This window comes from Rhinolophus sinicus, linkage group LG04 (assembly GCF_036562045.2).
Source record: "Rhinolophus sinicus isolate RSC01 linkage group LG04, ASM3656204v1, whole genome shotgun sequence".
In the NCBI taxonomy this organism is placed as follows: Eukaryota; Metazoa; Chordata; class Mammalia; order Chiroptera; family Rhinolophidae; genus Rhinolophus; species Rhinolophus sinicus.
In genome coordinates, this window is record NC_133754.1 from 38,285,824 (window position 1) to 38,312,183 (window position 26,360).

A 26,360-nucleotide genomic window follows, 5' to 3' on the forward strand; every position below is an offset into this window, starting at 1 on the left:
CTGGGTGTCTGCAATTGAGGGAAAGGTAAGGAAAATGTGCAGAAAATGCATTACGGAATAGTATGCATCATTAGACATAATCAACTGGATGCATGCATAGTGAAATCGGTAGACTTAAAAAATGTGAAGCAGAGTGAAGAAAGGAAGAAAGAGAATGATATACATATAGCACAATACCATATATCTATCTAAAAAGTATATGTGTCAAACAATTTTGTATATTTTACTGGAACACAAACAAATGAAAGACTTCACTTTAAGCACTTTAGCATGATTGCTTAAGGGTATATGATTATGTAATTTACTATCCAACCCCATAAATTTTAAGAGATAATGGGTGATGTGAAGAATAGCTAGGAAAAAGTAAAGTGAAAAAAAAGTGAAATACTTAGGTATAAATCTACTAAAATGTGTGCTAAAAATGATGACAGAAATCAAAGAACCTAAATAAATGGAGAGACATACGATGTTCATGTATTAGGAGACTCAACATAGTAAAGATGACAGTTTTACCTAAATTACTCTATAGAGTTATCGTAATTTCTATCAATATCCTAGCAGGCTTTATGTAGAGTTACTTAAATTTTTTCTAGAATTTATATGAAAGTGCACAGGGCCTAAAATAGCTAGAACGATTTTGAAAAAGAATAAAATGGGAGAAATCACTCTACCTGATAATGAAGCTTACTACATAGCTATAGTAATTGAAACTGTGGTATTGGCAGAGGAATAGACACATAGATGAAAAATAGATCTACCTAACTATGCCCAATTGATATGTGATAGGTGCAGATGCCGTTCAATTGAGGAGTGGTGCTCACTAATGCTCCCACAGGGAAGACCATATTTTGTATGAAAATTTAATCTACCCTCAAAAATGTTAATATGTGTTGAATTCTATTCCCCCCACAGAGATATGTTGGAATCCTAACCTCAGAATGTGACTGGATTTGGAAATAGTCTTTACAAAGGTAATCAAGTTCAAATGAGATCATCAGTGTGGGCCCTAATCCTATATGACTGTTCTCATTATAAAAAAGGCCAATTTGGACAAAGTGACAGACACATACATGGGAGAACATTATCTACGAGCCAAGGAACGGCCTGAGCCTACCAGAAGCTAGAGGAGACCTAGGAAACAGATGCTCCCTCACAGCCCACAGAAAGAACCAAACTTGCCGACATCTTGAGCTCAGATTTCTAGTCTCCAGGCTGTGAGACAACAGATTCCTGTCACCTAGTTTGTGGGATTTTATTACTATAGCCTCTAGAAACCAATGCAAATATGTTTTCAAATTTTTGAGATATGCTTGATTAGATTCTTCATATTTATTTCTAATTTTATTACATGTTTGTTAGAAAATTTAGCCAATAAAATCTCTAAAATCATTTTTTTTTTTACAAATTTGTTTCAAGTGGCAAATTCTACACATGAGAAATTTCACAGGTTATCATGTGGTTTCTCTTTTTTATTTAGAAATTTAAACAACAGTTTTGCTCTCTTGAACATGTCTTCTTTTTTTCCTTTTATTTCTTTGTCTTTTTTTCGTTTTCTGTAACTTTTTTTTTTTTTACTAAAGCTGTGCAGTTATTTCCTTCAGATAGCTGTCTTCAAGGCCTGTCTACACGATCCCTCCATCTCTGTCAAATAGTCCCTTAGAAGTTACAAAAAAGTGCTTGTTACTACTGAAATCTTCCTTTCCTTACAGATGGGGCTGAGACTGATGGTGATATTGCAGCTCAGCTGGGAAAGGAAATGGGAATAAAAAGAATTGGATGGGGGAAAAAAGATGGAAAGTAATAGATGGCATGCTGCTTTGTTCTCAGGAAAAATTTAGCTGCCATTAGAAGGCATATTGAATTTAAGTACATGATTTGTGATCTACCTAAATCAACTGCATTATTCTGAATTGTGCAAATATTATTTTATGACCTGATCTTGACTCAGGTAAGAGAATGGTTCTAACTCATGTGTGTTTTGCTCTTTTTATCGCAAACACTATGACCTTGGTGTTATTTTAATTTACATGTTTATATACTTAGAAAAGTCTACAATAATTAATATAACCAATTTTGTGTCTTCAGGATTAGCTGTTTGCAAACAACACACAAGCTTATGTAAGAAACTGGAGCAAGTCTTTCCAGTTGGACTATATTAGAATTCCATCTACATTTTAATTTGGTTCCTGCTGTGTGGATATATTAGACTGAATCTATTACCTGGCTCAGTGATCCTCTCAGACAATTTCCCTTTCTCATTCTGATTTTATTGTAAGTGATCGTCAACATACTGTAGAAGTCTGCAAATCCTATTTTGATCCCTCTCATGAGACAGAGATGACTATGACCTTACATTTGGAAAAAAAAAAAAAAGGCAAGAACTGCAGGAGTATTATGATATTTAATAGATTACCTTTTGATTAAAGGTGCTAGTTATAAAGTGTTTTGTGAGACGTTATACTTCGACATTTCTTTATTGGTCCTTCATTTGGGTATTGTGCAGAAGCACATTCTATAGACATCAACCCCTTGGGGCAGGGCCTGTACATTTCTGCTTTGTGTTTAACGTTACTTTGAGTCGCCTCTTTTCCTAGTGTTCATGAACCACCTGCTGTTTTTCAGTTTGGAGATACTGTTTCTCTGAGTATTTATTATAATTTCAGCTTTATATATAGTCTTTCCATGAATTTAATACATTTAATCCTTACTGTGAAATAGATTAATGGACCTTTGGTGTAAAGCTTGGGAACATTAATTTAGTTCACTCTGGCTTATTAACTGTGTTGCGTTCTTACTGGGGTACTTTTTCAGGACATGTCTAGAAGTTAAGAGAGATGATGTCAGATGGTAATAACATGGCATTTCATTTTCTCATGCTGCCCAACAGTTTGATGAAGAGCATTCTTAGGGAAAAATAAATGTAGTTATTCATTCCATTTACAGCGTGGTATTCTCATCTCGGGCTTTAAAACTGTCCTGTCATCACTTTGTATCTGGTACCTCGTTTTGACCCCTCATCCTGTCTTCCTAACTCTTTTCACCTTTCCTCTATTTTTGTTTCCTTGAATATTTTACTCTTAATATACCATGTTTCTCCGAAAATAAGACCTAGCTGGACAATCAGCTCTAATTTTTGGAGCAAAAATTAACATAAGACCTGGTCTTATATTATACTGTTATATAAGACCGGGTCTTGTATTAATTTTTGCTCCAAAAAGACACATTAGAACTGATTGTCCGGCTAGGTCTTATTTTCGGGGAAACATAGTAGTCTCTGTTTCTCACCTGTGTGTATGTATATACATGTATACACACATACATGTATACTCTTAATGTGCTTCTATTAAGAGTAGAATTTTCTTGGAGTTGTTCTTTATAGTTCTGGATTTTATACTACCATCACCTTTAATGTATGAAATGTAATATTTAAAATAATTCAAAATTTAAATGACTTTTCCTAGAATCTGGTAATAGCTTTTGAAATACTTTGAGTTATCACCCATTAATAAGGAGAAGTATCTGAGTTTTGCTGCTTTTTAGCAGAATAGAAAAAGTTTTCTGCTGGTTGACCTTGGGCCTTGGTGTTTGAACACATAAAAGTGAAGAGTTGGGAGAATGAAGGATATAATTTTGCTGTTGAATTCAACTGAGTGAATATATGTTTACTATTTCTTTTGGACCCCAGATTCTGTGTGGTGCTAAAAGTACAGGAACACTGAGACATAGGTGTTTCCTCCATGACTGTCATAGTCTACTAAGGAAGATAATGCATAATCACAGTAGAGAGAGGTCAACACAGCAATAGACATATAGATCACATAGTAGAGGGTTTGGCTTGATTTGAAAAAGAAACACAAACAGGGTTAGTTGTAGAATGTTTCCTAGATGGGATACAGTCGAAGGTTCACTTTTTTCCCAAATCAATTATAATTTAGTTGGTATATTTCGTTTTATTTTCATATATTTGATATTAAGCACAAATATTTTTTTCTGGCTGCAGTAAAATTGTTGTACCAAATCTTCTTAGTCGTGACACAGCCATATAACTCACTGTAAACTTGCGTTTTATTTCCTTTGCAGGTGATATTGAGAGTTTGGCATCCATCAACAAAGCTAGAAAACAGAATATTACTAGCAAAGAAAAGGAGCTTAAACAGGCAGTTCAAAATTTTATTTATACTCCAGGAATAGTAAGGAACCTGTTTATGACAGCTATTTCTCTCCTTTCAGGCTAAGATGCTTCATCTTTTAGTGGTGTTAGTTGAGCAAAGATACCATGGAGAAATAGTATTTTTTTTTCCTAGAGCACTCTAGGCTATCAATTTTATAGACTCTGCATAATTCTTGACAAAATTGTAGTTTGAAGCAAGCTGTTATGATTAATTATTGCTCGTTAACTGGATCTTCACTCTGCATGAAAGAATATTGTAGTTTTTTTCTCATTCTAAAACTTGTGTTGCTTATATTAAAATTGAAATGCGTTTAGGGAATTTGGAAATTGGGCAGTCTAGGGTGGGCTGTGGGGAGAACAGGCATGTTAAAAGCTTTGCTTATCTAATCTTATACTGATGCCATTATGATTTTTCAGTAAAAGTAAATTAGATTGCTCAACAAAAATTATATAAAAATTCATTTGGGATGAAGAAAGATTTATAAAAATGCAAATATGTAAACTGCCTTCTTCTTGGCAAGAGTCCTGATCCATGTGTACATTTAGAAGATCTTAGAAGAATACAGTACCAAAAATCTTCATGTCCTGGAACTCCAATCAGTTTCTTTATAGGATATTAACTAAAATATTAACTTGGCTTATCAATATCTATCTGCACAAAAACTAGTGTAGTATCATGAGGTTTTTTCACTTTCTTATACTTACGTAAGGACAGGAGTTATTGCATGTGAATATATGAGTAATTCTTTTTTAATAGTTGAGCTAAAATTTGTCAAATTCTCAATCTCTCTATACCTTTGAGAATGTGATACATATGATTACATTCATGTAAACAATGAAAAGAACATAAGAAAATGAGCTATACTCTGATTTACAGGTAAAATTTGTCTGTGTTTAATTAGGATGGCCATTTATAATAGTTCTAATCTTTTGTAGGTGCTAGAAAAGGACAAGCGAAAAGAATGATTGCTAAGCATTATTATATTAATGGTGTCACAGTTTTCAGGGACTTTCATAGTTATTATTGGTAACTTCTGTTTACTAAATATGAAAAATATTGATAACAGTAATAGGAACTAAAGACAGTATAAATGTGATTGACAAGGTGTTTTTCATTATTAGAACACTAACTGTCGGTGACACTGCTACTAAAGTTTGTACCATATAAGGTTGTAAGAAGGATAATATACAGATCCTCTGTATAATGACCTTAATTCATAACACATAAACAACAAGAAATCAAGAACCAAAGAAACAGGACATAAGAGCAAAAATATATTAAATGTAAAGCGTATTACTGTAGCTTAAAATATTCTGAGTAGAGTTACTTATTATTCCCCTCTAGAGAAGTTGCTTTTAATTACATCTTCTTTTCCTAATTATATGAGATGGCAAAAATGCATTCCAACTATTGCTTTGTTTCTTATTCTAGCCCTCTCCTGTGCTGTTTGTGACTGTTTTCTTAATAGCCAAAAGTTGGGTCACTTTTGGACCCTTTTCCATTGGAAATAAAACTTATGTATAGATAACTATATAATCTTGAACATAAAATGAAGAAAAAAGCATTTCAGTGATGCTAATGCTGTTGTTGTGTGTTCCTCTATGAGAGATTCCATTCTGGTGAGAAAAACGTTTTGGTGTTAAGTTTTCTTTGTTTTTTTAGTGTTGGAAATATTGTGTAAAAATAAGGGTAAAAAAAGCATATGGTTTATCAGTCAATTATCACTATATAAGAAGCAACCACAAAATCTCAGAGGCGTACAACCATAGCATTTGTTTGTTGCTCATGTGTCTGCAGATCAGTTAGGGTTTGGCTGATCTAGGCTTGGTTCATCTTGGTTTGGTTCTCAAGTCTGGGTTGGGTCCAGGCAGGTCTGTTCCAGTCTTTGGCTTGCAGAGATGTTCTTAGATCTATTTATCTCCTGTGTGCTCATTTTAGGGTTCAGCTGAAGTGAAAGTAACTAGTCTAGAGAAAGCTCTTGTTATATTTGTCGGTAGGTGAGTAAGAGAGAAATTGGAAACTTGCAGTGCCTCTTAAAGATGAAGCTCAGAGCTGGTTACACGAGGTCAGACAGTTCAGTTTGCAAACTAATCCTAGAAAAACTGATACATACCTCACTGCTGAGTCACTACGGTCACCTTCGAAAGATTCCCCTTGGGAAGTTATGCACCGATGCCAGCACCTAGTCCACCCTCCTAAGCAATTTTGGAACTCTTTTTCTAGAATGGCCATCAGAGCTGTTGTCGTATTACCCTTGATGTCCTGAATGTTATCAAAATGTCTTCCTTTCAATATTTCCTTTATCTTCAGGTAAAGAAAAAAGTTATTGGGGGCCAGATCAGGTGAGTAGGGAAGGTGTTCCAATACAGCTATTTGTTTACTGGCTAAAAACTCCCTCACAGACAGTGCTGTGTGAGCTGGTGCATTGTCGTGATGCAAGAGCCATAAATTGTTGGTGAAAAGTTCAGGTTGTCTGACTTTTTCCACGCAGCCTTTTCAGCACTTCCAAATAGTACACTTGGTTAACTGTTTCCCAATTGGTACAAATTCATAATGAATAATCCTTCTGATATCAAAAAAAATGTAAGCAACATCGTTGCAACAAGTTCACGAACTTAATTGTCAGACTGTAATCCATTGGTCAAAGCAAGTCAATGGATGAGGAAATATATTTCTCCCATAGAGCAGGAGGATGCAGAGAATGAATGCTTGCTGAACAGTGAGCCAATCTACCACATGAAGTTTAATAAATGAAGTAGCACAAATTCAAGTTTTGTAAGAGGTTGGAAATAAAAGGATTTCTTGATAGTCACCACTTACCAAACACTAAAATGGGCGTGCACTATGCTCAAAGCATGCCCGCATTACCTTCTGTGTTTTTCAATTGTGACACTACTTAATATTTGGAGTTGGTTGTTCCCTTTGTTATGGAAGACATTTCTGTGCATTGCTAAATGTTTACCAGCATCCCAGGCCTCTACTTACTAGATGTCAACAGCATCTTCACCCCTTCCAGCTATAACAGCTCAAAATGTCTCCAGATATTGTCCTATGTTCCCTAGGGAGTAAAATCACCCTCCATTGAGAACCACTGACTTGTACTGTAATCTTTGAAATAGGGGATCACCTCATTTTACAGATGGAGAAATTGAGATGTAGAAAGGCTACTTTACTGAGGGTTACTTTGAGGTAAATAACAGATTTGGGCTTAAAATCCAGATCTCTCTAATTCCAAAATACATGGACTTAACCATATTGCTAAAGGCTAATCAAGAAGATACCTTTGAATTGCATTTTCCTTCACTAGTGGGGCCAGCAAAGGCAATTACAGTATGTAGACAATACGGTCTACAAAGTGTATGCTTAGGGAATTAGGAGAGAATGGTGAGAACAGAGCAGGATCACTCTGCTCACAGTAATTGAGGCAGTTACAGGGTTAGAAGAACTAATAGGACAAATGATAACTCACCAGAGCAAGGAAAACAGGATCGATCTCACTAAGTGGGGGCCACGGTATGTATAGAGTCTTATATCCAGAGAATGCAAGAAAATGGAGAAAGTTGAAACAAAGACTGTGGCGGAGAAAATGACTGGAAATGGCGGCACAGGCAAAACCAACAGTGATTTCTGCTGTGCGGTGAATTCTGAACTTTAATCCTGACCACACACACACACACACACACACACACACACACACACACACACAGGAATTTTAAGCAGGGAAATTACAGAATCATATTTGAATTTTGTAACTTAACTTTGCCCTCCTGTGAAGGATGGATTAGAAAGGGAATTATAGGTGACAGGAAAATGTGCTATGGAAGCAAGAAAATGTTGTGGAAGGATATGTTTAAAGATTAAAAATATTTATCTTTGGATAAGGATTATAGCTTTAATTTTCCTTTCTATTATCTTTATTTTGAATTTTCTACAGTGAACAAATATTGCTTTTGTAATAAGTAATAAATTTCATTAAAAAAAATTAGAGCATTGTAGTACTTCAGGGCAGAAGTGATAAGGCGCTGAACTGTAGCATTGGCAGGACTAAAGGAGGAGTGATTTAGCTGAGAGTGACTGACACGGTGAAGTTGTCAATGCGTGGAGACATGTTTAGGGGCATTGCTGAGGGAGAAGGGAGAGTCCAAGAGGCTCCTTGGGGTTTCTGGCTTCAGCAGGTCATAGAAAAGGAGGTTTAAGAATACAGGCCAACAGTTTAGGGGAGAGCATACATTCTGTTTTCAGTGTGGTATGTGTGAAGTGCTTCTGGGCATCTACTTGGAGGAGGGATGAATCATCCATTGAAAAGGGGCATCCACTATGCAGGACAGGTTTTGGTGGAGATACAGTTTGGGGAATAACCAAAAGTTAGAGTTATCTTTCCAGGTGAAGTTATCCAGGAAGAATGTACACATTGGGAAAAGAGAAGGGCTGCAGATGGATTCCTGGTGAGGCGTCCAAGAGGTTTGATGAGTGTCTAGCCAAGGCAGTGTCAAGGAAACAAGAGTAAATTCTCAGCAGAATGGAGCAGGACACTGAAATGACAAAAGGAAGCCAAATGTGATGCCTCACATACCTTTAAATTTAGCATTTAGGCCTTTAATAACCAGGGCAAGTCTTCTCAGAGGGACTGGTGATTATAGATAGAAGGTCAATAGCGGTGGGTTATGGTAACAAAGCAGAGGCTATGAGAGAAAAATCATTCTTATAGACATTTGCTTTAAAAAGAAACTGGGAAAGAAGATGGTCTTTTGCTGCACAAAAAGACTCTCCAGGTTATTCATGTTTCTTTTGTATAGAAATATTTTCTGAGAGGATTTAGAGAAAAATAATTATTCATGTTTCGATTATATAATTCAATGCAAAAGGAACTTTGAATATGAAAATTGTCTGTTTTGTGAGTTTTTTCATTTTGTTTCAGTATTAAATTATCCCTATTTTAAGAAGTCACTGAAACTTGAGGAAAAAAAGTTAATCTTTGTACATGAAACTTAACATTACTCTTTTCATTAAAGAACAGAATCAATCCATTAAAATGAGAAACAAAGTATCCTTTTGAAGGGCTTACCTGGTGTGTGCATTCAGAAATTTATTTTGTACCTCCAAAGACTCACTTAAAAATGTCATTAAAATGAACAATTTCCTATTTTATTTCACTTTCTTCTCTTTTCTCTGAGTCATTTTCCCTTGTTATCTATTTTTCTAATGCTAACAAATATAAGGATAATTGCATGTAATTATTATTATTTAAGATGTAACTTAGGACATTTTATATACTGTTAGTTAAGTATTTTTGTTGTAGTTTTATACATATTTTTATTTACTATATGTATTACTTTTTGTTTACCACATTGTATTTTGAAACCTTTATTTTAAAAGTTTCTTATTATAAATGCTTGGATTTTGAATGTTCATAGAGTGTATTTTTATTAAACTATTTCCACTTTCCTCTCCTAATGTAATTGATATATTTATGATGAGAGAAACATAATCATATAGAAATCAGCAATGAATCAGGAGTATTGGGTGTATGTCAGTGGATTTACTCACTGGAAGTGTGATTTTGGTCAAGTCATTTATCCTTAACTTCAACTAATGTGCTTCACTTGTTAGAAAGAAATTCTTGAGATTTTAGTACTATTAGTCATTTACATTGGAGAACTAAATCTTATGTCATGAAAGCATCTAAACTTGCATTAAAGGAGTACATTTTAAAATGGGAGACGAGGTACATCTTTTTGGAGAATGAAATAATATAAGTGAGTAGAGATCTAATTGTACGCTGTCAGCATTTCTGGGGCGGGAGGTGCATTCGGTATTTTTTGGCAGCAATATGAGGTACTTGGTCTTCTGAGGATAGAAGTAAAGAGAAACAGGATCTGGTAACAGAGAAATAGAACAAGAGATGAAGGGTATAAAAGCTTAGAAATTCGCCAGTCATGTAATCTACTTAAAAGTCTTGTTGTGGGTAACTACATATATGACATTTGAGCAATGCAGTTTAAATGCAAGTATATATGACATTTGAGCAATGCAGTTTAACCAACAGGTTTTGTGGTAGGAAATAAACACATTCCCAGTGCAAATTCTTAGGACTAATAGGATATTCAACAAAGTCGTGGAATTAAATAGAGCATAGCTTCATTTTCTAAATTTAGCATACTTACCAATACTAATTAATGATCAATTTATAATAGACTTCAATTGTGTCATGAGAGAAAGTAGAAAAATAATTTGTTTTTCTATGGCTTTTACATTCTTAGTGGAGGATAAAATTTAAAGGTAAAAAACCTGAAATTATGTGTGACAAAAAAAGATAAATTCTTTGGATTATACACATTTGCAGAATTAGAAATAAGTGTAGGTTTTATGCTTTACCTACTGTTTATATGGAGACTGTGGCCTTCATACATTATTCTATGAAATTGAAGTCTGTGTATACATTGGGTACATATGTATCAGAGCTACAGGTGTAGTAAACAGAAAGAATAATTTGAAACTTTTTGACAAAGAAAGGGGCTTTATTTGTTTCAGTTTGGCAGACTTTATACATTTGACTTATTTCAGGCTCCTGCTATGAAATGTATATCGTGTAAGCATCTTCATTTATGGAACCGCAAATAACTGTACTATAGACAGGATCTTTTTCTTAAAATAGATGATCACTTTTACAGTATGGAGGGAGAAATAGAACACTAATCAATTTTCTAAATTTCCCCTGCTGTGGGTTTCACTCAGTGTTATGTTCTTCACCCCATGTGCATGTCTTTCTATAAAGAGCGATGTGTGGTAAGAAATAGTTGAGCTGCCATTATTTGGATGCATAGCAAAACCACTTTCTATAATCCGTTGCCAAATCCAGCTTGACTATCCGTTATTTACTCCTAAAAGGCTTTTTTGTAAAACATTCTAAATAATTCACTAGAGCCTCAGCAAATATTGCAGGTAGATTTCTATCAAGATATATTGAGTAGACATCCTGTTAGGCTCTTTCTGGAAAAGGCAGGCTGAGGCTGGGAAACAGAATGTTTCAGAACTGAGGGATTACTTGGAGAAAGCTTTATGTATATCAAATAGCGTTTAGTGTTACTAATTTTTAATTTTTTGGAATTTCTGCTTGGTTCTTTTAGGATATTGCAGACTAATATTGTCATAATAGTTTTCAGGTCTATAGTTGTTGTTGGGTGTAAGCAACTGTGTCTCATTCTTTTACGTTTAAGCCAAAGAGGGGATTTGTTGGGAAAATTTTTGGGTGCTGTCAGTTTAAAATAAAATATTGAACCGAGCCTTAAGAAAGAAAAGAACAAGGCAAAGTCAAGGATGTCATTAGCCAAATTTTGTGGATTTTTTTTTCTAGAACCTTATCTAAAACATGACAGCACCAATCACTCCTAGTCTCTTTGCTTTTCTGTTGAAATTTCAGATTCCGGGAGAGAGAATTGCATTGGCTCGGTTTGAGTCAGGTATCTGTTCCATTAGATCACTCAGTTGTAGCCAGTAGCTGAGACCACTTTGTACACACATGATCATTTGGGGATTGGATAGTCTTACATTTTGTGCCCACTGTTCACTAACCTTTGCCTAACCAGAATGGGAGTGCTTACACCAGACCTTTATCTTTGGAGATAATCTGTAGACAATCACTTCAGCTACAGTATTGAGAGTTAGTGCCATGGCACTATTGTTCTCTGGGTCCAGGGTCTCTTGGTGATTTTTATTTCTTTACTAATTACATTATGATCTTGTCTTGAATGTCTATAAATATGGAATAATACTGGGGCTGCCAAAAAACATGTATACAGACTGGTATTCATCTTTTGTTATTGGTATATGCATATATTATTACAATTTTGGTATAGTTTTTTTCCTTTCTTAAAATGTGTATGCATTTTTAGCACCATCTGTATATATCCACATATATATAATCCATGTACTTTTTGAATAAATATATAAACATATTCCTTATACACATATACAGAGGGTGCCAAAAAATGTATAAACATTTTAAGAAAGGAAAAAAGCTGTATTAAAATTGTACTAATATATTCTGATTACAAAAGATGAATACAAGTCATGTGTATACTTTTTTGGCACCCCTGGTATATGTATACATATACATATAGTATACCCATATACATTGCTACACAAAAAACGATGAGAAATTATAAAATTATAATACTGGAATAGCATGCAAGAACTTGTAAGAAAAGGCTACCGTCCTTGATTTCATAGCTGGCCAGAGTCACAGAGTAAGTTGACTTACTCTCTGAACAATTTCAAGTCATATTACATTTGGTAGGCAACTTCATTAATTAGGGAAGAGGGTGAATCTTTAGCCATAACTATCTCTAAAGAGTCAGAACCTTTGGTAATTATGCCTGTGTAAATCTGCAGTAGTATTAACAGGGATACCTAGGTCACTCCCTTACTCCCAGTTCTTAGTGTGTTCACGCAACCTCATTCTTCCTTGATGGACAGTACCAGCTTTCTAACTGACATTGTTATTTCTTTCTCTACTTGTTTCTTAGTGATTGAGAATTGCCAAGTGGCCAGGTGGCAGTTTCACTTGGAACCATCATCTTTTTGTGTTTCATCTTGGAGTTAGCTTCCCTTTTGTCTAAAATCTCCAGATCAATAGAACCCCAGGTTACGGGGTTGCTTTCACCTGGGCAAATGGGCTTTGATGAAGGAGAGTTCATGTTTATGCCTAACCACTACTGCTTTTTCTTCATAAGCTCGTTAAGCAAACATTCAACTTTTTTTGCAGTGTGAAACATATCCTCAATATGTAATCCTGACACATGGTTACTAATAGCCTTTTCTGCAGAGAATGTCTTCTGGTGAACATTCATGTGGGACATGAGGCATGATTATGTCAAAGCTCTGGTGCCTAAATCTCTTTGTGATATTTCTAGTGAGACATTGGCCATTGTGCAGGTATCTTATATCAGTCCTGACTCCAACTGATTGCTCCTCACTGCAAAGTGGAAGATCTTAAGTGACTCCCCAAAATTTTGTTTGCAGAAAATATTTGACTTTTTCATTGTTCTTCAATATCTTCCCTTAGAGGTGCTGTAATCTTAAAGCAGTACTGGCATGTTGCATGACTCTAACCCAGTTTGTGTTAGGGAACGCCTTTGGTACCATGGGTTTGGGGTGAGGGAGACTCACAGGTGTGGCTTGAGTCATGTTCCTGGTGATGTGAACCACCTGTTGCAACTTATACTCTCAATCCTGATCTCATAAATCATCCCTAATTAGTTATGGAAAGCTTCTGAGTAACCCTGACTTTACAGCTAAGTTGATCTAATAGCACCTAGTTTCTGGATTGAATGGTTACCTAATGTCCCATCTAACATCAGAACCATGTATAAAACCAAAAGATGAAAAATGCTAAGGACAGTTTGTCTTAATCTTAAATCCCAAGTGCCTCTTCTATATCCTTCCATCAGAGCTTGCCATATCTAGGTCTGAATGGCAGAACTATATGTACTGGAACCTGGGTGAGCTAGAGACTCATCTTTGGCTTGGCACCTGACTCATATTTGATGGCTTATTATTGGACATAGTAAAATGTTAAGCACAAAATATCCAAAATCCAAGCTCTCATCTGTAACTATGACTCCTAGGCAAGAGCAATTCATTTTGGGGGAGATATTCCACCACGTCAGTTAGGCATTTCAAAGTGTGATTTAGGAACTAGCAACATATCACTTAGGAACATGTTACAAATGCAAGTACCTCAGACTTACTGAATCAGAATCTGTATTTTAACAATATACTCAGTTGAATTGTATGCACATTGAAGTAAGAGAAGCTTTGCCTTTGATGCTTTGACCACAGGGACTTCATTGAAGTGGTAACTTCCTTGTTTCCCAGAGATGTAGCACCACCCCCACCAACCTCCTTCCAGCTCTTCAGGTCTTGTCAACATGGCGCCAGTAATGTAATGGATCTGTGTATGCTCTGTGGGAAGGTCAGAGAAATGCTGCTCTCCTTCAGGTAATTGACACTAGCTTTTCATGATTCCTGTGTATGGGAATATAGGAAATGTTTGCCCCATAAAATATTGGGAGCTCTATGAATTTACTTCAATTAGAAGACCACATCTAGGGTTGATTGTAGCTGAATTGGAGTCACCTTATGATTGGGTTCATTATAATCGTAGTAAGTTTTATTTAGACAAAGATACTATTAGTATTTTACCATAGCTTAATTACTGAATTGGAGCACAGTGATGCAAATAAGAGAATAATTAGTTTTAACCTAGTTATATTATCCAATGTAACTGTGAGTTTTGGGTATTCTTCTTTTGGCAAGGTGGAGCCTTCTAGTTAAAAGTGTTTTTGTTTGTTTTTGTTTTTGGTAAAGCTTAAAAGAAAGTCTGGTGATGGTAAAACTCCATCCTTCCTCAATAATATCTGGTCTCTTCTTCATGCAAATGGCTCTGGGTTGGTGACCTGGGAGTTCAGCTAGAAGCTCTGTTCTCCAGGCTAGTGGCTCGTGGAAGGCCTTTGTAAGTTAACATTGTAATTGTTTTATTTTACAACAATTAATCAAGACCTTAGGAGATGTCTAATGATTATATTTCTGGAGATCTCTTGATTAACCACATCCAGGAATCTCTGTATGTCAGACTATTTCATACACCCTCATGATCGCTTCAGCCCTATTGATATTATGATGCTCATGCCTGCTTTTTTATCTGGTATTAAATGTTGCCACGTGAGCTTGGTCATTTTGGGCTCTGATGATTTCCATTGCAAATGGGGTTCTAACTAACATGTCTGATCTGGAAATAATAGCTGGTCAAGTGCTGTTAAAAATGTGGATCGTTTTAACTTGTCTTCTTAACACTATTCTAATTTCAAGGAGGTAGTGGAGAACATTATAGGTTAATATTAAATTATATACATCAGACCTTCCCTGAATTTATTATTCGTTTTTTAACATTACTTTCATAATACTTTTAGAGTCAGCATTGTCAAATTCAAGTTAAGTTTTATTTTAAAAAGTGGCAATTTATTTGGTATTGCAATAATTTACTTTTGTAGAATGTATTTTTCTTTAAATGAGCTCTTTTCCCTAAAATATTTTCATACTTTTTTTTTTTTGGTGTTCACTGTAGGATATCTCATTTGATTCTTAGGTTAATTTTTCATGTACTGTGAGGCTGAGAAATAGAATGATGAAGGAAAAACAGCTCCAGGGACAGGAACAGAGGAGCAGGTCATGGCCCTATCTCTTACTAGCTCAGTAACACTGGGAGGATCCTTAACCTCTCTGTACCTCAATTTCTTTTTACAAAAAAAAACAAAACAAAAACAAACAATAAAAACCCCAAAATAGAGAAAGAAAATATCATGTCTTCCTGATAAGATTATTACTTTATTTACTTAAGATAAAAATAAATTTTAAGTTTCATATATGCCAGGGAATCTTTTCCTGTGTTTTTTTTTTTTTTTTTTTTTTTTTTCTTCAACAAATGATATTTATTTTCTCACAGTTCTAGAGGCTGGAAGTTCAAAATCAAGATGTAAGCAAGTTTGGTTTCTTCTGAGACTTCTCTCTCTTTGGCTTGTTGATGGCCCCCTTCTCGTGTGTTCCCACATGGTCTTTCCTATTCATGACCCTGGTGTGTCTGCCAAGGAATGTTTATTGAGCATATACTATGAGCTGAGCTCTGTCCTGGTCACTTAAAGCATTTTACAATAAACTTTTCATTAGGTCTCTAGATTCTGAGAAAGCTTAACTACAGTTGGCAAAACTCTAAGAAATAAAATTACTTTGAAGACAGCTACAATATGTGTATACTATTTGCATATATGTAGTGTGTGTGTATTAATATGTATTTCTTATTGGATTTGGGAGAGGACTTGGAGAAACTTTGGCCACAAAGAGGCATTTTTCTCCTTGCTTTCACATATTTTATTAGATAATTAAATAATTTCTAATTTAAAATAGTGGAGATCTCTTTAGGGATGAGGTCAAACTCCAAAAATGGAAAACAGGTTACTCTAATTGAGAGACCACTGATTGAATAAGCATATATTAATATTACTGGATATTTTGTGGAAACAATGACATTGTTTGTGCTTTTCCTGCTCTCCAGAAACTCTCTTCAGAAAGTTTCACTACAGTCAGTAACCACTGCTATATTTTTTTCTGCTTGCTTCTCAAAGTGTGGTCTAGAGGTCAGCAACATGACGTTACCTGAGAGTTTGTGAGAAATACAGACTCTCAAGCCCTACCTCCTAGCTACTGAGTCAGAATCCTCATTTTAAAAAGATCACCAGGAGATCCATACGCACATTAAAGTTTGAGAAGCACTGCTCTGGGTTACATATAAAACCTTAAATTCAAATTTGAAAAATTTCCAAATAATTTGATATGTTTGTTTTTATACCTATAATGAACAAACTCCCCCCTTTTCTTCTTTCATGTATTGATTTTTTTCAACTCCCATTTCCAGAACAGAAAGGTTATAAGCAAGTGTATAAGTAACAGTAGTAGCAACCCACTCTGTTTCTTCTTTTCCTTCTTCTTCTTCCTCTTCCTTTTCCTCTTTCTCTTTTCTTTTCTTTCCTTCCCTTCTCCTTCTTCTCACTTTCTTCTTTTAAAATTCTAGTTAAGAACCTATAACTTTCAGTTTCCTATCTGTCTCTAGTTACCTGGCTAACCTAGATTCTAGTACTAGTAATTCCTCTTGTTCCACTAACCACTGGGCTCGTTCTGATTCTCACCCCCTCCCACCTCCTTCATGATGAATTGGTCTTTACCAATGAATCACTTTTATAACAGAGCCCTGCAATTTACTGTTTGCCTCTCTATTCAACCCAAATTTCTTTTCAAATAGACATGGACCTTCTTTTCCCCTTCACCGAACCTTTTAAATACATTTAAATGAAACAATGTAGCAAAATAGTTTTAACTGTGTTCAACCCGTTGGGTTCTGTTTAGGGACCTTTCCAGAGACCATGAAATAATACTATTCAGTCAGCTGCCAGATTGGTTATTTTTTAGGCTATCTTTGATACTCACTTGCCAGGTGTAGAGAGGGGGAAAAGCTAAGAAATAATTAGAAAATTTCTAAGACTATTTCCTGATTTTGGTGTCTTTGAAATAAGACAAGATGAAGTCAGGATCAACCCCTTCAATTAAAGCTGTCTGTGAGGAAAGTGAAAACAAGCACGCAAACAAACAAACCTAATACGGTGGCTTTAAAATAAACCCTAAGTAGGAGAAATGAGATGTATGTTATTTAGTTAGGAGTACGAGAAAGAAGGTGAATGACTTGGAATGGGCCATCAGTTTTTGAGCTCAGAGAGTTTATTCTGGAGGAGTAAAACCCAACCCAACAGTCACCTATTCTCTGTTCACTGTAATGAACAGAGGTCTTGACCATGTAGGAACATAGAGTGTACAGAGAATAGGTGAGTGCTGGGTTGGGTTTAAGAATAGTTCATGGATTCTCTTGCATGCTGCCTGGAGTGACTCTCTGTGTCAAGACTAGGTTCCTACAGAACAAAACCTGTGACCGATATGGGGGCTGATGAATTGATTGCATAGGGTGTATCTGAGAAATAAAAATATCCAAATTGAGCTGTAATTCAGGCTTGATATCCCAATTTAGCAATGAGCATTTTACAGGATGCCTTATTTTTGAAGCGAGAGGTTTAACCTTTAACTGTATCATTGGGAAATCTGTTACCTCTGTTTCTCCTCTATACATGAGACATTAAACAGCAGATAAAGATTGTCTTTCATATTCCTTCAGGCCCCATTTCTTATCCTTGATTTTGTCCCCACTACAGGAACCCAGTATATTAATATTTTCCTACCAAATGATGTACTCAGAAAGTATTTGACACACAACTACTATGTGTAACATTTTAACATTAGGCATGCAGAGTGGTTTCTTTGGGGGACATTTCCACTGTAGTGAAGGAGATAGGTCTATAAAACACAGTACAAGATAGTGTGCTTAGAGAAATTGCATTATACACACATTTAATTCCACTATACATTTTTGAGTGGGTGGATAGAGACCAATACAGAAATACATATAACAAATTAAATAGTTCCATTCATGGAGAGACTACCACCAGTGCATACAAATGGTGACAGAAAGGGATCTGGTCCAAGTTTCTGTATTCCGCTTATGGTATTTATGATCATGACGGTTTCCTCAGTATGAAACATCTCCTTGAGTTGTGTTTGATGTAGAACTGAGATTCTTTCTTTGATGGGTGATTCTAGAGGGTTGAAAGCGTTGTTTAGACTGCAGTATTCTTGATTTTCGCTTTACAGCCTTACAGTCTTATCAGGTACTCCTTTATAATGCCAAAATTTGTCTCTTGCGATGGGAGATTAGGAGAGTGCAGTGCTTCCCTCAGGGAAGTTGGAACAATTTGAGTTGGGTCTTAAAGGACATACAGACATAAATGCCACAAAATGTTGTATTGGAGGTGTGTTGAATGAATAAATGAATGAATAAGTGAGTTAGTATGTATGGCTCAAACAAATTCTTTTTACTTTTAAAATTATTTCAGTTTGAAAAATGGGTGTTAATAAAACCCATTTAAATAATTTTCCATGCTGTGTCAACTGTTTATTTTATTTTTCCACATGAGCACATTTACAAATTGTTTTAGTTGTCATTATATATGATATCCATACAGCTTAGGGAGCCAAGTCCAGCACCCCCCTTCGCTTTTTAAATAAGACAAGTATTGTGTTAACATTTTAATAAAACCTAATTGCTCTGGGAAAACAAATATAGTTACAGATACAAAAATGCTTGCTATTGAGGTACCGATTTAATTGTCTCTGAGTTAGAGAAATAGGAAAATTAGGAGCAGGGATGGAAATTTACTTTTTAATGTACATTCTTAAGTATCTTTGGACATTTGTATCACAGGCATACGAGTATTTGAATTATTAAAAGAAAAGGGGGTATCACCTAAGTTGGAGGTAGTGTAGCACTTTTTATATACCCATGTGCTTTGTATGTTTAAACGCCAAATGAATAACACAGACTGATTATTTTGTAAGGAATAATAATCATTATTGTGAGGGATGGCATGTATAAATCAGAACATTGATTTTTGCACACATTTGAAGAATTGGAGGGGAGCATATTGGAGGGAGGGAGTTTGAGAATAAGATGTCATACTAGGGTAATGGATGGAAATAGAATAAAATGGTGATTTGGAAAGATGTGTACCAGGATGAGTCATGTACTCAGTATATACTCAGATAGAGAAAAGAAATTGCAAGCTTTCAGGCCTGGACACTGAGGAAAATGAGAGTGTAACTGGGAAATTGGAAACTTTAGACATTTATATAACTTATGAAGTGATCCTCCTGAAAAGTCTAGTACCCAGCTGGCACCAGACACAGTTATTATAATATTATTGACTGTACTTCTTATGCTGTACTTTACATCCCCATAACTATTTTGTAACTGCCAATTTGTGCTTAATCCCGTCACTTTTTTTTTTTTCTTTTTCAAGAAATTTCCAAGCCAGGAAGAAAGACCCCAGCAGAAACCAAACTGCAGACACTTTTGATCTTATATGCTCTGGCAGAACTGTGAGAAAATAGATTTCTGTTTTTTAAGTTAAAAAAAGAAAAAGAAAGAAAAAGAAAGAATGAGAGAAATTTTAGAGTTCTAGGGGAAATGATTTTGGATTTTAAATTAAATAGGCAGATGGTGGGCTAGGTAGGATATTTAGGTAGCATTCCCTCAGAATTTTTTTTTTTTTTTTTAAATTTAGCTTCCAATCCTTATCAGGACTTGCTAGTCCTTAGGTTTAATTATTTAGCCTGGGTAGGTGTTAGTTAAGTGATCTAGTAAACACTAATTATGAATAAATATTCATTGACTCTTGTGAATAAATATTCATTGTACCCAATGTGCATTTTAAGTCAGGGCTTCAATCTTGAGCACAACAGAAGTAAAGATATTATGTTTAAAAAAAATGGTTATACATTTAACTTATTTTACAGTGTATGTAGGTCCAGCTCAGACAGAAATCACTAAATGTGCAAATGACTCCATTCAAGGAAAATGGTCAAAACTTTCTTCTTTGTTTCCTCTTTGCCATATAAAGTGTGCATTAACCCAGTTCTCCACTCTAGGATCACATGTCTAGAACCCGTAACTTTTCTCTTTTCCTGAAACATGCCATGTCCTTTCATTACTCCTTGCCTTTACACATACTGTCTGGAATAATAGTTCACCACGTTAACTTCTTGCCTTTTCAGACTTTTGTTCTTCTTCCAAGATTTATCTGTTTTCTCACCGTTGTGGAGGCCAGAATTCAAAATCAGTGTCAACAGAGTCATACTCCCTCCAGAGGCTCTAGAGAGAATCCATTCCTTACCTCTTCCAGCTTCTGGAGGCTCCAGGTGTTTCTTGGCTTGCGACTGTGTAACTCTAAGCTCTGCCTCCTCTTCCCAGCTCTTCTGTGTTGGTATCTTTGCCTCTTATGTCTCTTATTATAAGTTATTGTGCACTTAGGGCCAACATGAGTAATCTAAAGATGTTCTCATCTCAAGATCCTTAATTATATCTTCAAAGAACCCCCCTTCCTTTTTTTTCTTTCTTTTTTTTCAAATAAGGTCACATTTACACATCCGGGTGGACATATCTTTTGGGAGACCACTATTCAATCCACTGCACTCATCAAACCTTCGTTTCATTCATGCATTCATTCATTTGATGTCTGTTGAGTACCTAACAATCAGTTCCTCCTCTATTATCCCTTGGGGCTTCTTTCATATCTCTAGTTTAGCACTTTTTCTATTATATTACATTTTTATATTCTGCCTCACTAATTTGGAAAGCTCCTTGATGGATAATATATGATTTATCTTTTTCTCATTCCTTAAAAATTGAAACCTCTGACTCATTGTCATTCTCTCCAAACACCACTTCATGGTGATCACAATTTTTTGAGATTTAAATAACAGCAAGGTGATTCGTCCAGTATGTTCACTTTTTGGCTACTTAATGTCCTTTCTTCTAATGATCTTGTCCTCTGTTTTCTCTCAACCATTCACTCCATGGACACTGGTCCTTATCATTGCAAATACTTGTAACCACTCAAAATTTTCACTTGCAAGCATAGCAGTCTTCTATGATCACCACCTACTGTTTCCCCAGATGCTTCTCTGGAGAACTCTTCTTAATGGCCTTTGATGGCACTAATCCCTCCCCTTTTTCACTGTGGCTCTCAGTCCTCATATACTCTTGTTCTCTCTTATCTAAGAAGATTTATAGCCAATCATTATAATCATTCTTTTGCACTGTCTTCTTTTGCTTTGTCATACTCCTTTTCTTTTTCCACCAGTATTTTCCCCCCTTCTTTATTCAGTCCCATCGACATACTAATAAACTTTAATTTCTCCCATCAAAACAAAATATATTTTGAAGGGATTTTTTCTCCCCTTTCTGCTGCTTCATTGTTTTTTTCCTCCTTTTACAGCATGTCCTTAAAAGGCCTGTCTACATTCGCTGCCTACAATTTCTCTCATCCTACTCTCTGTTGGATCTATTACAACAGACTTCCCCTTGTGCCACTTCAAAGAAACACTTGCAAGCACCCCCAATGATCTCCACATTGTTAAACCAATTGTTAAATCCTATTTTCTGTCTTCATCTTCATTGACTTGTGAGCATAATGTGACAATGTGATCACTCCCTTCTCTGAAATTTGTTTTTTCACTTCCAGGGTAACGCATTTGCCCCCCCCCCGCCCCCTCCCCTTGCTGACTGCCCTTCCTTAGTCTCTTTTGCTGGTTCCTCCTCATCTCCAGTGTGACCTCCAACTGCACCAAGATTCACCTCTGAATTCTCATCTTATTTTCATCTGTTCATACTTTTAAAAATGATCTCACCAAGTCTTATGGCTTTAAATATTAAAATTGCTATTTTCATCCTGCACCTCTGTCCTGAACTGTTGACTAATAAATATATCCAACTGAATACTTGATATCTCCACTTGAATTTCTAATACATCAAATTCCATACTGACTTCCTGATCTTATTCCCCAGACTGGCTTCACTGAAAATCTTCCCTGTTCAATTAATGGAATTTCTATTCTGGAGTCATCCTTGATTATGACGTTTCTCTCATTCTATCCAATCTGAATTTATATTATTGGCTCTAGTCCAAATATATCCATAATTGGACTACATTTTACCCCATCCATTGCTACTAGATTGGTCTCAGACACTGTTATTTTAAAATCTAAATTCTTACAGTATGCTAACTGTTCTCTCTGTTTCTGCCCTTTATCTCTACAGTCTGTTTTCCATATAGCAGCTTGGTGGGATGGGGCTGAGGCTCTTAAGTGTGAGATTATGCTCCTCCTCCACTCAAATCCCTCCTATGGCTCCCGTTTCATTTGGGATAAGAGAGCCCTGCTATAGTTTACAAGGCTCTATTCAATCCAGACATCTCTCTGGTGTCATCCAGAACTTCTCTCCCATGTTCTCACTGGGTTTCAGCAGCAGTGGCCTACTTTTCCTCCAGCACATTAGCAGTCTAATGGGCTTTGGCATTTGTTATTTCCTCTGCCAGGGATAGTGTCCCCCAAGATATCTTGCAAAGCTTTGCATTTTCTTGTAATGTCTTCTCTGACTCCTCTACTTAACATTGTGTGCCCAACACTCCATTCCAAAATAGGGAAACAAAGAAACACTGGTAAAGAATGAATCTTGTGGTCTTTTATAGCTAAATCTAAATAGAGAATAATGTGATTGGGAAATGCAGTATTAGTATTAAGCACAAATTCTTAAGACAAAATTTCATTCTGTAAAGGAATAAAAAACTGAAACTAAAATTTCAAACTATATCAGCATATATGCTCTAGGAATATTTACTAAGTGGCATGTTCTTGACCTGAAGTTATGTCTTCTGATTCTAAATGTCCTTATTAACCAGTTTTCCCTTCCCCTACTCTCTTCTTTCCTTATATCCCTCTTGCTTATATGCTTATTTTCTTCCCTTTTATATATGTGTGAATAAACAATATACTTTTTTCCTGTCCTCTTGGTTGTTGTTTTTTAAAGATATTTAAAGCCAATAATGGCCCTTTATGAAACAATGCTTGTTATAACTACTGAGAAAGATGTATGGCCATTTATAATTATACTTCACAGTTTTATACAGAGATCTAGCTTTGAATCATTTTAATCATATTTCTGTCCAAACAAACTTGATTTAAAATCTTTCCATAGATTATTATGTGTCAAGTATCTTACTGAAGCCAAATATAGTTTATGCTTCTGATGTGTTTTTTTCCAACCAGCAAATTCTCTACTATAAAGAAAAAAAAGTCATGAAATTAGCCTGGCCTGCCAACTTTGTTAGTTTCTGTAATGTTCACTGAATAATGGCTCGTTATTTTTCTCCTTGTTCGAATTCCTTTAGAAGGGATGGCTGGCACAATAATTTTTTCATTGTTTTAAATATCTCTTTATCCTCTTCATGCGCTAAACTCATATATTTATTGCATTTAGCTTGATTTTATAATTACAGTATATACTCATTCGCTTAACAGTGTACAAATTAATCTGCATAAATTAGTCCATTGAAACCAACACCATTCTTTATGAAGTAGCATATATTGAGGCACAGTCTTGAGGAATTGAAGGTAAGGAACTGAAATGTTGCTCTGTAAGGGAGGCGGGACAACAGTTTGGGAATCATATTTGATGGTTTCGATGTCCATATTTATAGAGATGAATTAAATCTATTTAAAGTAAAAATGGAAATAAGTGATTTCTGCCATTTTCCTCGGTTTTCATTTTATTATGAAAGTTTATTCCCTTGTCTGATATTGTCCACTGACTTCTTCTTCTTCTTCTTCTTTTTTTCGTTTTAAGATTTAAGACTTAAGACTTTTATTTCTTTTCACCTTCAAGCAGGCCTGCATGGTTGATGCTCATTGCTACCCTTCCGGCCCCCAAGGCCCCTACCCTTCTCAATAAGAAGACACATTTACTTTCACTCTATAGCTTAGAGAGTGCCTAAGTTTTGGCAGTTGACTTGTAATGAGTCAGAGTGCGGGCAGAAGGGTCAGTGGCATTGATCCACCTGGGCATCCAGTAATGGGGCAGCCAGTCAGCTTGGCCTGGGTAATGGCATTCAAAGATTTGACGATAGTAATAGATTTTTTCAGTTTTTGGTATATTGAAAGGAAATTTGTCGGCTGCAATTGCCATCTTTGCCTCACTAACCTGATGTTTGATATATTCCTGTAATATCCTAAGACACGTTTTGTAACAGGTTATGCCATCACTGAAGACTTCTTTGGGTCAGCAGAGAATCTCTTTAGGTAACAGACTGGAGTCTTCAAAAATCTCTCTCTGGGGATGTTTTTCTATCCCATTCTTGGGAATTCTCAGGTCTGGTGGCAGAGACAAGTAATAGAAACAAAATCAATGATCCAGGAATGGAACTCTCAATTTAAGGCCGTGGGCGGCAGTTTGATCTGCTCAGAGAACATCAAACAAATAGAGTTCCTTCAGAAGCCTCTCACTCTCTTCCTCGGCTTTTTTAGGAGAAGCCACCTTACGAAAACATATGTATCCCCGAGTTAGTTCATTTGAACCTTCTCCAGAGAAGATCACCACACTATCTAGTATATTCTTCCGAATGTGCTTGGAAATTAAGTACATACCTACGGAAGCACGCACTGTTGTAATGTCATAAGTTTCCAAGGAAGATATGACTTCATCCAGGACCTGAATCCCCTCCTCAGAGTTAAAGAGAACTTCATGGTGTTCACTCCCAATATGATTTGCCACCTTTCTAGCAGCTAGTGAGTGAGGACTGGCTTCCATGCCAATAGCAAATGTCTGGAGAGGGTACTGTACTTGGGCCTCGCTGAGCTGCTTCAACAGGTGACAGCAATCAAACTGGAATCCAAGCCCCCTGATAAAAGGCAGCCAGTCCTTCTGTCTGTCATCAAACACTTAATAATGGCATTGTCAAAAAGCATCCAGAGATTGCTCTGCACAGTTTCTAGCTCTAAACCTGGACACAGTTTCTCCACACTGTCCCAGAGGGCATGCAGAGTCTCATCTCTGCTGTGATGGTATTTAACCATTTCCACCGATGCAACTTTGCTATTTGGCTTTAAATAAAAAACCATCAGGGAGAAAGGGCTCCACTTTTAAAAAAGAAGCTGTGGAGTGCTTCAAGTGAACAAGACCTTTAGCTTCTGAACACATGGCCAAGAATCCATCTTCTGTCATATTTTTAAACAAAGGTCTGACTCTATAGGTATCTCTTCCCAGGAACACTTTCTTATTGGCTGTATCCAGTAAAATAAATGCAAATATCCCATCCAACATGCAAACTGTTTGCTCAATTCCTCCTTTGTCATAAAGATGAAGGATTATCTCACCATCAACTTTGGTCTGATATTCTAATTCAAAATGGCGTCACAGCTTTTGGTGGATGTAGATTTCACCATTGTAACAGAGCCACAAATAAGGATATTTCTTCACTCAAATTGGCTGCATTCCAAACAGTGGGTCAACTACTGCCAACCACTGACATCCAAAGCAGCAGTTGGTGTGTCCATTGACATTCTCAAAAAGAAATGCATCTGGACCCCTGTGTGCAATCTCCATAGCACTCAGACACTGAACAGAAAGGCAGTCAGCACTGCCAAAGAGGGCCCAAATGCCACACGTGGTTCAATGGAACTACGGCCTTTCTGGGCACGAGCATATTGGGTGAGCCGGTGAGTGGCTGGCGTGGAGCCAGGGCTGTGGACTGCAGGAGGGTGGGGTCCAATGACTTCTTATTGCACATGAACTAATATGCAAACTCCTCACTATAGTCTGGAGGCTCTTTTTGCATCTGAGGGCTGTTTCCTCTGCTTGATACTCTTTCACAGCAGCCCCCCAGGTTTATCTTAGCTACTTCCTTTTCATTGTCAGGTCTTGGCTTTCAGAAATACCTATGTACAGCCCTTTGGGGTTGACTTTATAATACTTATCACATTTTAAAATTTATTTTTTATTTATTGTTTTGCTATTTTTCTTTTCTGTTGCCCCCAAGAATTTTAGGTTGCGTATCTCACTGACTGACTGACTGATTGAACAAATAAAGGAGAAAAAAAGAACAACTTGCCCGTAGATAGAGTGAGCTGTATGCACAGAGGTTT

At 36.1% G+C, this 26,360-nt stretch overlaps 1 protein-coding gene and 1 pseudogene across 1 annotated transcript in view; one reads left to right on the forward strand and one right to left on the reverse strand.

Annotated features, from left to right (window-relative positions):
• Nucleotides 1-26,360, forward strand: part of GPC5 (glypican 5) — a 1,198,702-nt gene that overhangs the window by 68,303 nt on the left and 1,104,039 nt on the right. The gene's annotated exons all lie outside the window — the stretch shown is intronic.
• On the reverse strand, nt 24,211-25,875 carry LOC109450163 (asparagine synthetase [glutamine-hydrolyzing]; annotated as a pseudogene).